Source organism: Pseudorca crassidens, chromosome 8 (assembly GCF_039906515.1).
Source record: "Pseudorca crassidens isolate mPseCra1 chromosome 8, mPseCra1.hap1, whole genome shotgun sequence".
NCBI lineage: Eukaryota > Metazoa > Chordata > Mammalia > Artiodactyla > Delphinidae > Pseudorca > Pseudorca crassidens.
The window spans coordinates 102,363,520-102,379,338 of NC_090303.1; positions in this window are offsets into that span (position 1 = coordinate 102,363,520).

The following is a 15,819-nucleotide window of genomic DNA, read 5'->3' on the forward strand; positions in this document are numbered from 1 at the left end:
ATCTTCATATAAGGGTCAGTTATCAAAAACCCTAAATTGTTTTTTAATAAGCTCTGCTGAAGAAAATGTGCAAATATAGAATTCAAAACTACTTCTATGAAAAATGTTTTAAAATGTAAAAGGGTTGGTATTTATAGAGTTAACAAATCAATTCAACCCCCAGTATTGAATATATATCATGTGCAGGATACCTTATTGGGCCCTGAGTTGTACTAAAAGGAATAAGATATCGTTCCTGCTTTCTAAAAGCTTACGACAGCGAGATATCTTTGCAAACATATTTAATACAAGAAAGTCTGAATGAAGTGTTAGTGCACATATCGAAACACAGGAAAGAAAGAGTGACTCAGACCTAAATTAGAGGAAGTCATGGAAGACTTTGTGGAGAAAGGGACATTTAGGTTGGGACTTGAAAGATTTAATATTCATTTGACTGGAAAATTCTCTAAAAGGAATGACTGTGAATAAATGAAGTGTTGCTATATTTTTTCTCAAAATGACTCCAATTATGTAGAAAAATACACGTGATACTGTAAACAAAGACAAGTGATAAATCGAGATGAAAACATCACAAAAGACAGACCCGTATTGTGGACAATTCATAAAAGAAACAGTAATGGCCATGAACATCCAAAATTGTATTTGATCTTGCTAATAACCAAAGAAATGCAAAGTAAATCAGATACACTTTTGCAGAGAGCAGCATGACAAACATTAAAGCGAGAGATAGTACTTGTGGTTGGTAAGTGTGTAAAGAATCTAGTGCCCTCGTGTACAGTTATTAAGAATTTAAACTGGTATAACCTTTCCTTTAGATAAAGGATTTATTCTATGAAAATAATTACCCAGTAGTACAAAGATTATATCCATATGAATGTCACCAAAACACATAACTTTTTTTTTTTTTTTTGCGGTACGCTGGCCTCTCTCACTGTTGTGGCCTCTCCCGTTGCGGAGCACAGGCTCTGGACGCGCAGGCTCAGTGGCCATGGCTCACGGGCCCAGCCGCTCCGCGGCATGTGGGATCTTCCCGGACCGGGGCACGAACCTGTGTCCCCTGCATCGGCAGGCGGACTCTCAACCAGTGCGCCACCAGGGAAGCCCCATAACAATTTTTAAAAGGAAAAAGCAAAGAAAGAAATAGCCAACAGTTGAGAATTGGTTAATAAATTATGGATCCATGTTATATCATGTGGCATTAAAAACCATAATCACATAAAATTTAATGATGTGGAAAAAAATTACAAAATATTAAGTGAGAAAAACAAGCATGTTATAAAAGTTTGTCAGTCAATATGGTCCCAGTTTTGATTTTTAAAACACAAGAAAAAAAGGATCTTTGTTTTCCTGTTTGTTTCCAGATTATGCCTTTAGGTCTCATCTCCCACATTTAACAATGATCTAATTCTAAGCTGATACATTTTTTTTTCCTTATAAGAAACTCTGGAATCAACTAGTGAAATAATGTTTCTTAACTATTATAATGCTTAAGAAAATCTGAGAGAGTATATACACCAATAAAGTTAATATAACTTTTAATTTTCTTATTCTGTAAAATGTCTGTGATAACATATATTACTTTAAAATCAGAATAGCAAACATACAATTATTTACAAGCTGAAAAAAATGGCCTTATTTTATTTTTGGCATGGGATCTTAGTTCCCCGACCAGGGATCGAACCCGCGCCCTCAGCAGTGAAAGCGCTGAGTCCTAACCACTGGACCTCCAGGGAATTCCCATGGCCTTATTTTAAATAGCGTCAACACTTCTAGGAATTTAGTGTAAAGAATTAATCATAGGGCTTCCCTGGTAGCGCAGTGGTTGAGAGTCCGCCTGCCGATGCAGGGGACACGAGTTCGTGCCCCGGTCCGGGAAGATCCCACATGCCGCGGAGCGGCTGGCCTGTGAGCCATGGCCGCTGAGCCTGCGCGTCCGGAGCCTGTGCTCCACAACGGGAGAGGCCGCAGCAGTGAGAGGTCCGCGTACCGCAAAAAAAAAAAAAAAAAAAGAATTAATCATAGATATACAGAAGAATGTTTGTACAGCACTGTCTTAGCCTGTGTTCCCCAGAAAAAGAACATGAGGCAAAGCGTACATACTAATAATTTATTAGTGAGGGGAAGGGGAGTCAGAAGAGCATATCCACGGGCACACGGCAAGCTTGCCACGGAACCCTAACAGTCAGCTTGGTCTCACAGGGTGTCTTCAGTGATATAAAGTGCTGTGTCTAGGAGCAGTCCATTCAGGGGGAGGAAGGGAAAATAACTCATATAACAGTTCCCTTCCTTTCGCGAACTCTCATTTGTCAGTCAGCCTCAGAGGACATTAAGGCCCCTCAATTTCCAGGTTGTGCTACCTGGCCTCTCCAGGCAGTTACTGGGGAGGCCAGTGGGCAGGCACGGCAGATGGTCTTCATTGTCAAGTTGGTGGACGGAGCTCCTTGATTTGCAGGGCTATGGTGGAGGCAGCTGTTACTGGGTCCACAACCACGGAGAACTACGAGCCACTGCTAGTGTTGCTGTGTGTGTGTGTGTGTGTGTGTGTGTGTGTGTGTAAGGGGGTAGGGGGTAGTGGGGTGAAATAGGCATGGCTGTGCAGATTTTGGTTGGCACACCACAGCGTGAGATATAGTCAACCCCTTGCACCACTTGGACCTACTCATGTCCTCTTATGATATCCAGATCTCATACGAGAGCACGATGCCCTCACTTCCTCTCCAGAAGAAAGGAAAGAGTCATCTTAATGGTAATAGCCACTCATCTCCTTGAAGCACACCAAGACCCACTCTGCCGCTGCAGCTGGCCCCAAATTTGTAACTAGTATTGGTGTCATTTCCTGCCACCTATTCCAGATTGCTCTCCCTTTCAGCCAAGCGTTTTGGCTGTTCTGAGTTGCCTGCTGGACATAGTTTGAGCCCTTCGTTGTCTTGTCCACGTTGGGTCATGGATGCTTCAATTGCTCATTTACAGTTATCGGTGGCATGGAAACATCACAAGATACTCTCATTTTATAGAATAAAGTGTACCTACTCATTTTACACAAGAAAGGCATACCTATCACCCATACCAAATCTTACTACGGTACACTGCTGAGGCACCTCCCCCCCCAAAAAAAGGCAAGTCAGCGGGTGGTGGTGGGGGATCAGTCTGAAATACTGGTGTCTGTGAGGATTCCTTTAATCAAAGAACCATAAACCCACAGCAGGTTTTCATGCTTTCCCCTCTCTTATTCATTAATGGTGGGATAGCTTACAGAGTGCGTCAGTGGAGAAAACACAATTCTTCTAATGACCTAACTAACATCTCTGATTATTTAGAAGAAAGCATCACTTCTGAAGGAGAATACCCTGTGAGCAAAGAGGCATGTACACAAAATACTGAAGGCAGAGGATGCTCACTTCATCCAGGCAATAAAATGGCAAGGATTTATGTCCTCTACCTACTACCTACCTACCTGCCTACCTACCTACCTACCTACCTATCTATCCATCCAATAATTCAAATAGTCAAGATTTATAAACATCATCTTGGGAAATCCCAATCTGTTACAAAATGCACTTTCTCTGCATTTTCTGAGTTCTCGACAAGGGGAAGGAACTTCGGCCATGTGCTTGTCTCAGTTGTCTATTTCAAAGAAGAGGGATGAATATTTCCATGGTTACTTCTGACAGATGAACTGCCAATGAAAGAAACATATATTCAAGCTAAGTTAAACTTTCATATTACTGTTCTAATTTCACTAACTTTTAGATTACTGGATTTTAAAATCCATACTTATTTTTTAAATTGGGGCAAGTCTCCTTCCTGATGCTACCCGTCAACTAATTCTGTTCATTTATTCAGAACTACTATGTACTTATAAAATGCAGATTCAACTTACACAGCTTATGAAGAAACACATTTCCAGCACATTTACTTTGTGTTACTCATTATTTATCAATATTTGAAATACATAGGTTGTTTCAACCAACTGTATTCTACTAAGAGCTGTAGTAATTATTCAGTTATTTAATACTTGGAACCTTAAGATCACAGGAGAAAATTGCTTCTAATTTAAATTTATATACATATTTTTGTTGCAGACACATGTGATCAGGTCAACAGTCAGTAATGGACTTTTAAATATAAAAAATATGTTAGATCAAACTTCTGTAGGGGGAAGGAATTCAGGAAACTAGTAATGATGTAAAAATTTTGACTATTAAATAGAAGCTTTACTTTTAAATCTATTTTTAATTTAAAAACCGGCGGTAGGGCTTCCCTGGTGGACCAGTGGTTGAGAATCCGCCTGCCAATGCAGGGGACACCGGTGTGAGCCCTGGTCTGGGAAGATCCCACATGCTGCGGAGCAACTAAGCCCGCGCAACACAACCACTGAGCCTGCGCTCTACAACCTGCGAGCCACAACTACTGAGCCCGCCTGCTGCAACTACTGAAGCCTGCGTGCCTAGAGCCCATGCTCTGCGACAAGAGAAGCCACCGCAATGAAAAGCCCGTGCACCCCAACGAAGAGTAGCCCCGCTCACCGCAACTAGAGAAAGCCTGTGTGCAGCAACAAAGACCCTATGCAGCCAAAAATAAGATAAATAAATAAATTTATTTTAAATAAAGGTGTTAAAATACACATAACATAAATTTACCATCTTAACTGTCATTAAGTGTACAGTGCAGTAGTGTTAAGCACATTCACACAATCTCCAGAACTCTTTATCTTGCAAAACTGAAACTCTATAACCATTAAACAATTCCCCATCTCCCCCTCCCCCCAGCCCCTGACAACCACCCTTCTACTTTCTATGTATTTGATCACTCTACAAAACCCACAGAAGTGGAATCACACAGCATTAATACAAGCTGTACTTTTGTATTTTAAAAAAGGGTGGTAGGTATAAAATTGCTATGATATGTAGATTTCATTGGATATATTTAATAAATATTTTATTTTAAAGTGTTAATATGTCAGAAATCAAACTTTTTGCCACTATCTAAACTTATGAATTAAAGTTCTGAAGGTCAATTCAAAAGGTGTAAGGCAATACTTAATTTTCCAAATTTCATTTAGGGAGTATGTGAGTAGAAAAGAAGCCCAGTAATCCCAATTTACTCTGTTTGTTTGTTTGCTTTTTTGGCCACAGCCCGTGGCTTGCGGGATCTTAGATCCCCCATCAGGGATTGAACCTGGGCCACTGCAGTGAAAGCACCAAGTCCTAACCACTAGACCACCAGGGAATTCCCTACTCTTTTTGTTTTATACACAAGAGATTAAATGATTTGCATATAGTCAAGACCTAGGTGACTGTAATTCATGAGAGAACCTAAGACTCCTGATACCTAAGAGCCCCTTTGCACCACAGATTCTGTTGTCCATACATTTTATATATTTATTTCAATTTTAACCACACTATTCACATATAATCTGTGTGAATACTTAGTATAGTCAAGAATCCTTTGTAATAAAAAAATACCTTGTATCTCTAGCATAAGTTAGATTTTTTATATAATAAACTTAAATAGACGAATCTGTATTTGGTAATATGGTATTCTGTTTTAAGTAACTGTATCAACCTATAAATGATCAGTACACTAATATGGACTTACAGAGGTCGGATAGGCCTCAGAGGTCATCTAATCTGAAAAATACAGAATAAATTAAGGCACAGTGAAGTAAACTGCCCACAAATAGCCTTCAGGAAATTCTGAAACATATTTGAAATGTTAAAGACATGAGTTATGTGACTATCCATAAATATTTCTTAATCTTTTAAAAGGGATCCTTTAAGAAATTTCAAAATAAAGGAATGAAATCCAATAATTTAAAACTCAAGTGCTGTTATTTCTACGAGATCTCGGATTATATGTTCATTTGTTCATTGGAAGAAAAATCACATTTTCATTTCTTATATTTTATTTATATTAGAGAGAGCACTTCAATATTAATTCAAATATCCATTAAATGCAAAAATGTTAATGCAATATTAAAAATGAAATTTAAATGAAAGCAAGGGGATATCACATTAAGGTTCCCATGGCAACTCTCACTACACTTTTCAGCTTCTGAATTGTAATATGGTCATTTATTACAGGCTCATATAAAATATAATTTTGCAAATATTTAAAGATATATAGGTTAATTCATGTCAATTTAAGGCTTCATATGCAATGTAATATAATACATCAGACTAAGAATACTCTAAATATTAACCCATATTCTTAATTTAGACATACTATATAAAAGATGCAAACTTCCTCAATTTTGAATAATCTGTTATTAAATAATTTGTGTTTTGAATAGCACTCACACGAATTATAGCATTTCGCAGTTCCCATCATGGTTGAAATCTGAACTTTATGTTATGTAAATACGAATATAGGCGGGGTCAAGTGCCTCTCTCTTTAGCTTAGCAGGAGTTTGAAATTACAGATTACACATTTTGCCAGAGTAGGCAAAATGTAAATTCATTAGTTCACACAGTTAAAAGTCCAGGAACTGAATTATGTAGAAGATCAAACGATACTGTCAGAGCCCTCCTGGCTCTGCTTTTTCTACAGCCTTCAGCAGTACACAGTAACGTACTGAGAACTCAAAAAAGTAACCATCTGTTAACCAAGCAATATCTCTTTATTTATCTAAAGGAAAAAATTGGACTACTACAAAGCTATAAGGATTTAGAAAAAAATGTAGACAATCTAAACATCCATCAATAGGGTAGGTTAAGCAAACTACGGTATACAGAGCTTTGACAATGATTAGATCAATACTGACGTGGAAAGGTGTCCATAGCACATTGTCAAGTAAACAAAGTATAAAACAGCATGTACAGTAAGGAAAAACCCCGAACAAATCGAAACAAAAAGCCAAACACTATCTCACAAACAATGTGTATACATGTATAGAGAAAAGTCTAGAATGATATACTCCAAATATTAATAGTAGAGATCTCTGGGTGGTGGGATTATGACTACTCTATTTCTCGATATTATTTTTGAGTTTTTTAAAATGAATATAATTAGAAAATAAATATAAGGTGTAAATAAAGTAAATACTCTGTTATTGGTGTGAAGATACTGATATTCTTCTCCACTGAGAGCAGGAGTATGAATTGGAAAAAACCTTGAGATATTTGACATCGTGAAAACGTTGCAGCAAATCTATTTCTATATTCTATTTTTTTAAATATTCAGGAAATTGGAAACCACTCACATGTTCAAGAATGATTAAATAATTATATATCTATAAGAGGGAATGCTAAATATCATGTTGTAGAATACTTCTACGTGAAAATACTGTTGATAACATGTCAGATCAGGATGCCCTTAGGGGCAAGTAATAGAAAAAAAACCTGACTCAACGTACATTATAAAATTTCTGGGTCACCACAGTAGTCGAACATACCCATTTACTTCTAATTCCTCCTGAAACCAAACTGCAATGACAGAAAAGGGGAAAAAGTAAAAACTCAAAAAGACAAAGGGGGGGAAGAGACAATAGCAACACAATTTTTTAAGCTAGAAAGCTGGTGGATGGGGATGGGTCTGTGGACCTGGTAAGACAGGACGTGGACGGCTCAGCAGAGCCCAGAAGCAGGCTGATTTACCCAGCAGAACTCAAAAAATACTCAAGAAATGAACACATTTGGAAAGTGGGAGCGCCATGGAGGAATTTATATGAGAAATGAAAAGAACCCAGGTCTCCCCCAGAAATCAAGACCTACTGGGGGTTTTAGAGGCTAGCGCCTCCCCCACACCCAACCATTGAACTTTTACAAAAGGTTGAGGCCAGAGCGCCCTACACCTATGTGTTCGTGCGTAAATGTGATAATTACGGTAACCTATGATAATGTTATGAGACGCATTAAAAATGAACCTTAGTGAACTGATTAGAACTTCCCCAAATCTCATTCTGCTGTCCCCTTCTTCTTCTAACTTTAGCATACAATAGTTTCGCTTGTCTTTGAACCCTTTATTTTTTTAAATACTTGGTTTATTTTTTATTTTTTGGCTGTGCCCACGCAGCATGTGGGATCTTAGCTCCCCAACCAGGGATGGAACCTGTGCACCCCTCCGCAGTGGAAGCGCTGGCATCCCATCCACTGGGCCGCCAGGAAATTCCCTCTCTGAACCTTATTTTTTAAAGAATCTCCACATTAAAAATGTATGAGTGTTCACGGCAGCACTATTCATAATAGTCCCAAATTGGAAGCAACTTATATTTCCATAATAGAATATTACATGGCAATAAAAAGGAATGAAGTACCGACACTTGCTGCAACAGGGAAGAATTTGAAAACATTATCCTAAGTGACAGATGCCTCACAAAAGGCCACCTATTGTGTGATTTCATTTATAGGAAATGTCCAGAATAGGCAAATCTATAGAGTCAGAAAGTAGATTAGTGGTTGCCAGGGGCTGGGGAGAATGACTGATAGTGGATATGGAGTTTCTTTTGGGGATGATGAAAATTTTCTAAAATTAAAATAGTTGTACAACTTTAAATAAACTAAAACCCACAAGGGTATACTTTAAATGGGTGAAGTTTATGGTATGTGATTTATATCTTAATAAAGCTATCAAAAAGGTGTTATACTGAAAGTATTCTTCTGCAATTTTTTTTTTTTAATTGTCCGTGCCATGTGTGGCATGTGGGATCTTAGTTCCCCAGCCAGGGATGGAACCTGTGTCCCCTGCATTGGGAGCGCGGAGTCTTAACCACCGGACTGCTAGGAAGTCCTTCTGCAATCTTTTAAGAAAATTCAACATTATGTTTCTAAGATTTATCTAATGTTTATGCATCTTGCAGTAGTGCATTCATTTTTAATGCTGTTCAGGGCTTAATAGTAGGGATAAACTACCATTTGTTTATCCATTCTATGGTGAGTGGATGTTTTAGTTGATTCCGGCTTTTGCTGGTACAATGCTAGTATATTCATACATCTCTCCTGCTGCATAGGAGCAAGAACTTCTCAAGGGTATATGCCAGACAAAAGGGGTATGTGTGTTACGTGCTGTTCCACACACAGCTGGCTTGCATTCCCACCAGCACTGAACTGGGCTTCCCTTTGTTGCCTACCTTCTTCAGCACTTAGTACTGCCAGCCTTCCAGTTTCTGTCAACCAGGTGTGTATGAAATGACATCTTAAGATCTTAACCTGTATTTCCAGTTACCAATGAGATTGAACCTCATTTCATGTTTCTTGACTATTCCTGTTTCTCCTTCTGTGAAATGCCTCTAAATGTTTTGCCCATTTCCCTATGCATTAATTCTTCCTTATTGATTTGTGTGTACACCATATGCATACACAATTATAATGAATTAGAAAAGCTAATGAACAGAAAAAATTACAATGTGTATATTCATCTGTGTATATATTTAATTTGGTTTGGATATTAAACATGTTGTTCACATGGGTTGCAAATATACTTTCATACTTTCAGTTTGTAGCTTTTCACTATTTTTTTTTTTTTGCGGGCCTCTCACTGCTGTGGCCTCTCCCGTTGCGGAGCACAGGCTCCCGGGAGCGCAGGCTCAGTGGCCATGACTCACAGGCCCAGCCGCTCCGCGGCATATGGGATCTTCCCAGACCGGGGCACGAACCCGTGTCCCCTGCATCAGCAGGCGGGCTCTCAACCACTGCGCCGCCAGGGAAGCCCAAGCTTTTCACTATCTTTTGATGAATAAAAGTTCAAAGTTTTAATGTTGTCAAAATTTTTCTTTTCTATTATGGCTATTGATTGCTTTTTGTGTCTGTTTGAAGAAGTACTTCCCTACTCCAAGATCACAAATATATTCTCATGTATAGTCTTCTGTAGTTTTTAATGTTTTGCTTTTACATTTATGTCTTTAACCATTGAAATGGATTTTTCAAATATATATATATAAAGGTCCAGTTTCATTTTTTTCCACATGTCATCCATCCTTGCTACAATGTGAACAGTCCATCCTTCCCACAGTGATTTGCTACTTCTGACATGTATTAAGCTCCATACTTGGGTGGGTTTGTTCTGCTGCTCTATGCTGTTCTACTTGCTTATCCTTGTACCAATAAGACACAATCTTAATTACTTTAGCTATATAATATCTTTCCACATAATAGGGTAAGGCTCCCTACCTCAGTCTTCTTTCAGAACACAGAGCAGCATTAGAAGTGCACCACTCGGGGCTTCCCTGGTGGCGCAGTGGTTAAGAATCTGCCTGCCAATGCAGGGGGACAAGGGTTCAAGCCCTGGTCCGGGAAGATCCCACATGCCGCAGAGTAACTAAGCCCGCGCGCCACAACTACTGAGCCCGCGCACCACAACTACTGAAGCCTGCATGCCTAGAGCCCATGCTCCACAAAAAGAGAAGCCCACGCATCCCAACAAAGAGTAGCCCCCGCTCACCGTAACTAGAGAAAGCCCATGCACAGCAACGAAGGCCTAATGCAGCCAAAGATAAATGATAATAAATAATTAAAAAAAAAAAAAAGAAGTGCACCACTCAGATTTCCTGTGAGAGTGAATCTGCCGCAATGGGTGGGGTTAGTTAACAGCCTCCCCCTAAAGCATCTTCTGGATCTGCTGCAGCAATTGAGCCTGTCCTTCCCAGGCAGCTAACCAATGCCCGAGCAAGGCAGGAGTCCTAAGGACTGGCCCAATGTAGGACCCTCTACAGTCTTCGCACCGGCGTTCCCTGTGGTCAGGCCAAGATTTTCTGGGCTGTGCAGACAGTCTAAAGCTCTTCCTGCCAGTCCTTCCTTCCTTCCTCCACCCACAGGTGTCAGACCTGCAGCACACTCTGAAGGCTCTCCCTGCCTATTCCTGCTTCTTCTCTTTATCCTTTACATTTCACACTTCTAGCCACATTTTTGCATCTGTCTCCTAGAAGACCTGAACTGATACAAGGGTCTTGGCTGTCCTTGGTTCCTTGCTCTGCTAAATTTAAGAATCATTTAAGTTCCAAAATGAAAGAAAACAAAAATACTTTGTTAGGATTTTGACAGGAATTGCACTGGATCAATTAATCAGTGGCAGAATTGATGTCTTTATAATACTGAGTCTCTCAGTCTATGAACATGCTACCACTCTCCATTTGTTTAGGTTTTCTTTAGTTTCTTTCAATATAGCCTTGTGATTTTCTCCAAAAGGTCTTGCATATTTTTGTGAGATTTCCAGGTATCTTTTATTTTTAGTTATGATTGAAATTGTGTACTTTTAAAATTCCATTTTTCTAATCCTGTTGCTGGTATTTAGAAATATTTAAATGTTGATCTTTTAACTAACACATTTGCTAAACTCTTAATTCTAATATCTATTTACAGATGGCTTTTGGGTTTCCATGTACACAACCGTACAATCTTACAATAATGACAACTTTGTTTCTTCCTGACGCCTTTTATTCATTTTCCGTGCCTTACTGTGTGGACCCTTTCAGTACAACGTCGAAAGTGATGGCAGACATTTTTGTCTTGTTCTTCATTTTAAAGGTAATGCTTCTACTGTTTCACTATTTAGTAATGTTTACTGTGGGGTTTTTGTAGATACCTTTTATCAGTTCCAGGAAATTCTCTTCTATTCTACAGGAAGACTTAATATTGTAAAAAGATGTTGAATTTTATTAAAGGCTTCTCTGTATCTACTGATGTACTCACATTAATTTTTACTTTAATCTCTTTGTGAGAAACTTACAGTGACTTATCATGAAATAACTGAATTTTATCAAACACTTTTTCTGCATTGTTTGGTATCTTAACTTTTCCCCCTTTAATCTAGTTTATGTGGCAAACTTTACCGATTTTCAAATGCTAGGCCCACCTTGAGTTCTGGGATAAACCCAACTTGGTCATGATGCTATTTACATTTAATTGAATTGTTTGTTGACTGTCTTTAGTGTTCTTTATATATATATATATATATATATATATATATATATATACACACACACACACACACATATATGTCTTTTTTCTTCCAGTTTTGAGATATATTTGACATACAGCACCGTTTAAGTTTAAGGTGTACAACATAATGATTTGACTTACATACACCATGAAATGATTACCTCAGTAAGTGTAGCGAACATCCATCATCTCATATAGATACAAAATTAAAGACACAGAAAAAATATTTTATCCTTGTGATGAGAACTCTCACCATTCACTCTCCTGACAACTTTCCTACACAACATCCAGCAGTGTTAATTAGTCATGTTGTATATTACACCCCTGGTACTTATACCTGGAAGTTTGTACCTTTGACGGCCTTCATCCAGTTCCCCCCATGCCCACCCCCTACCTCTAGTAACCACAAGTATGACCTCTTTTTCTATGAGTTTGTTTTTGAAGTATAATTGGCCTACCACACTATGCTAGTTCCTGTTACACAACATAGTGATTTGATATTTCTATACATTTCAAAATGATCACCATGATAGGTTTAGTTACCACCCGTCACCAAAGATATTACATAATTACTGACTGTATTCCCCACACTGCACATTTCATACCTGTGACTCATTTATTTTGCAACTGGAAGTTTGTACCTCTTAACCTCCCTCACCTATTTCTCTCATCCCCCTAACCCTCTCCCCTCTGGTGACCACCTGTTTGTTCCCTGTATCTATGACTGTTTCTGTTTTATGTTTGTTCATTTGTTTTTTTAGATTCCAGATATGAGTGAAATGATACAGTATTTGTCTATGTCCCACTTATTTTACTTAACATAATAACCTCTAGGTCCATTCATGTTGTTACAAATGGCAAGATTTCAGTTTTTTTTTTCAAATAAAGTTATTTAATTTTGGCTGCATTGGGTCTTTGTTGCTGCACGTGGGCTTTTCTCTAGTTGCAGCGAGTGGGGGCTACTATTCGTTGCGGTGCTCAGGCTTCTCACTGCGCTGGCTTCTCTTGTTGCGGAGCACAGGCTCTAGGTGCGTGGGCTTCAGTAGTTGTGGCACACGGGCTCAGTAGTTGTGGCTCGCGGGCTCTAGAGTGCAGGCTCAGTAGTTGTGGCGCATGGGCTTAGTTGCTCCGCGGCATGTGGGATCTTCCCAGACCAGGGTTCAAACCTGTGTCCCGTGCATTGGGAGGCAGATTCTTAACCACTGTGCCACCAGGGAAATCCAAGATTTCATTTGTTTTATGAGTGATATTCCATTTTGTGTGTGTGTGTGTGTGTGTGTGTGTGTGTGTGTGTGTACATTCCACATCTTCTTTATCCATTCATCTACTGATGGGCACTTAAGGTTGCTTCCGTATCATGGCTACTGTAAATAGTGCAGCAATGAACATGGGGTGCATCTATCTTTTCTAATTAGTGTTTTCATTTTCTTCAGGAGTGGAAATGCTGGATCATATGGTAGCTCTATTTTTAATTTTTTGAGGAATCTCCATACTGTTCTCCATAGTGGCTGCACCAATTTACATTCCCACCAGCAGTGCACTAGGGTTCCCCTTTCTGCACACCCTCACCAACATTTGTTATTCAATGTCTTTTTATAGCAGCCATTTTGACAGGTGTGAGGTGGCATCTCACTGTGGTTTTGATTTGGATTTCCCTGATAATTAGTGAGGTTGAGCATCTTTTCCTGTTGGCCATCTGTATGTCTTCTTTGGATGAATGTCTATTTAGATCCTCTGTCCATTTTTTAATTGGGTTGGTTTTTTGATGTTGTATGAGATCTTTGTATATTTTGGATATTAACCCCTCATCAGATATATCATTTGCAAATATCTTCTTCCATTCAGTAGGTGGCCTTTCTGTTTTGTTGACAGTTTCCTTCACTGTGCAAAAGCTTTTTAATTTGATGTAGCACCATATGTTTATTCTTGCTTTTGTTTCCCTTGCCTGAGATGATATAACCAAAAAAAATATTACTAAGGCCACTGTGAAAGAGCATCCTGTCTGTTTTCTTCTAGAAGTTTTAGGAGTCTTACATTTAAGTCTTTAATCCATTTTGAATTTACCTTTGTGCATGCTGAAGAGAAAGTAGTCCAGTTTGAATTCTTTAGCATATAGCTGTCCAGTTTTCCCAATACCATTTATTGAAGAGGCTGTCTTTTCCCCATTGTATATTCTTGCCTCCTCTGTATTGGCTTTATTGATCCCTTATTACGTTTTTCCCATTTTATTTATCTCTGCTTTTGTTATTACATTTCTTTTATTTGGGGAAGGGGATTTAATTTACTATTCATTTTCTTCTTTAAGGAAATGCTTATTTAGCTCCTTTTTTAGCCTTTCATCTGATCTAACAAAAGGGTTTAAGGCTATAAATTTCCCCCTAAGTATTGTTTTAACAATACTCCTCATATTTGGTATAAATTTCATTAGTGAATTAAATATTTTATATTTTCTATTGTGATATCTCCAATCTATTTTATTTTGAAGTTTAATCCTTACTTTTGAAATATATGCAGATTCTCTATGATCTTTTCATTACTGATTTCTGGTGTAGTTGTATCAGCACTGGAGAACTTACTCTGTGATTCAATCCTTTGAATTTTGTTGACACAGCTTTATGGCCCACTATATGGTCCCTAAAAAGTGTTATAAGCATGCTGAAAAATAATGTATTCTGCACTTGATGAGTGGTGTGGTGTCTGTGGATCATCCTGTTCTATTTTTAGTAACCTTACTAATTTTGTTTTGTTTACTGTTTACCAATTACTCGGGTGTTAAAATCTCCAAACATAATTCTCAATGTCTCTATTCCCCTTGTATGTCTGTATTATCCTGGTGAATTGAAAGTTTTATCAACTCCACTTTTTCTTTACCTCTAGTAAAGATACCTTCTATCCTTACCTTAGTATCTTTTGTCTGGTATTACTGTACATATACCAGCCTTCTCTTAGTTCGCATTTAATGGAGGATTTTTGTCCATTCCTTTAATGTGAAAAATTATAACCTTTTTTTTCTATTCTTGAGTGGTTATTCTAGAAACCATAAGATGCAATCTCTTTATCAGTGTCTAATGTTGATACCTTTCCTTCTCCCAGACAATGTAAGGACCTTAGAACACCCACTCCATTTACCCGACTCCTGACTCATGGCGTTCCTCCCATGTATTCTTAGTCTGCATGAGTTGTGGATGTGTTGATATATACATTCATGTCTGTGGGGGCGGGGGTGGTCATTTCTTTCTGCAGTTTCTCACCCATAGAGACCTGTCTTTTTGTGTGTCGTAATACCTGAGATTGTATTTTGGACACTGCATTTAAGAATTCACTTTTAAAAATAACTTGAGGCCTATGAATGATATTGTCATCCTCCAGAGAGGATCTGTTTTGGTAGCGACATATTCTGCTGTTACTGGAAGTCCCCCTAAATGACTGTGGGGAGAGTTCAAATTACTGATTCAAGTCTTGTAATGATTACAGTATTTTTCAGGGACTTTTTCTGAGATTGTTTTGATGTGTCCACTGCCTCAGTTTTCAGATTTACTGATACCGGTTGTTACTGATATAAAGTCTCCGCTCTATTTACAGTCATGCCTTCCTGTTCGCTCTGAAAACTGTCTGAGCCCTTGCTCTTGGCAGTCATTTGACTTTGTTGCTTCTCTCGTGTCTTCTATTTCAGTAATTTCTACTCAGTTTTTCTCCTGTGTCCTTTGTGTTTATTCTTTTTCTAACAATTTGTATGTTAGTATTTTCTAATTGTGAATATGATTTCTTATGTGACCTATTGATTATTTAGAAATTTAAACTTTTTTCTAAATTTGGAAACTTTCTAGTTATCCTTTTTGTTGTCGACTTCTGACAAGTGCATTATAATGAAGAAAAATGATCTCCATGACACTGACTCTCTGAAATTTGATGTCTTCTCATAGCACATGATCAGTTTTCATAAATT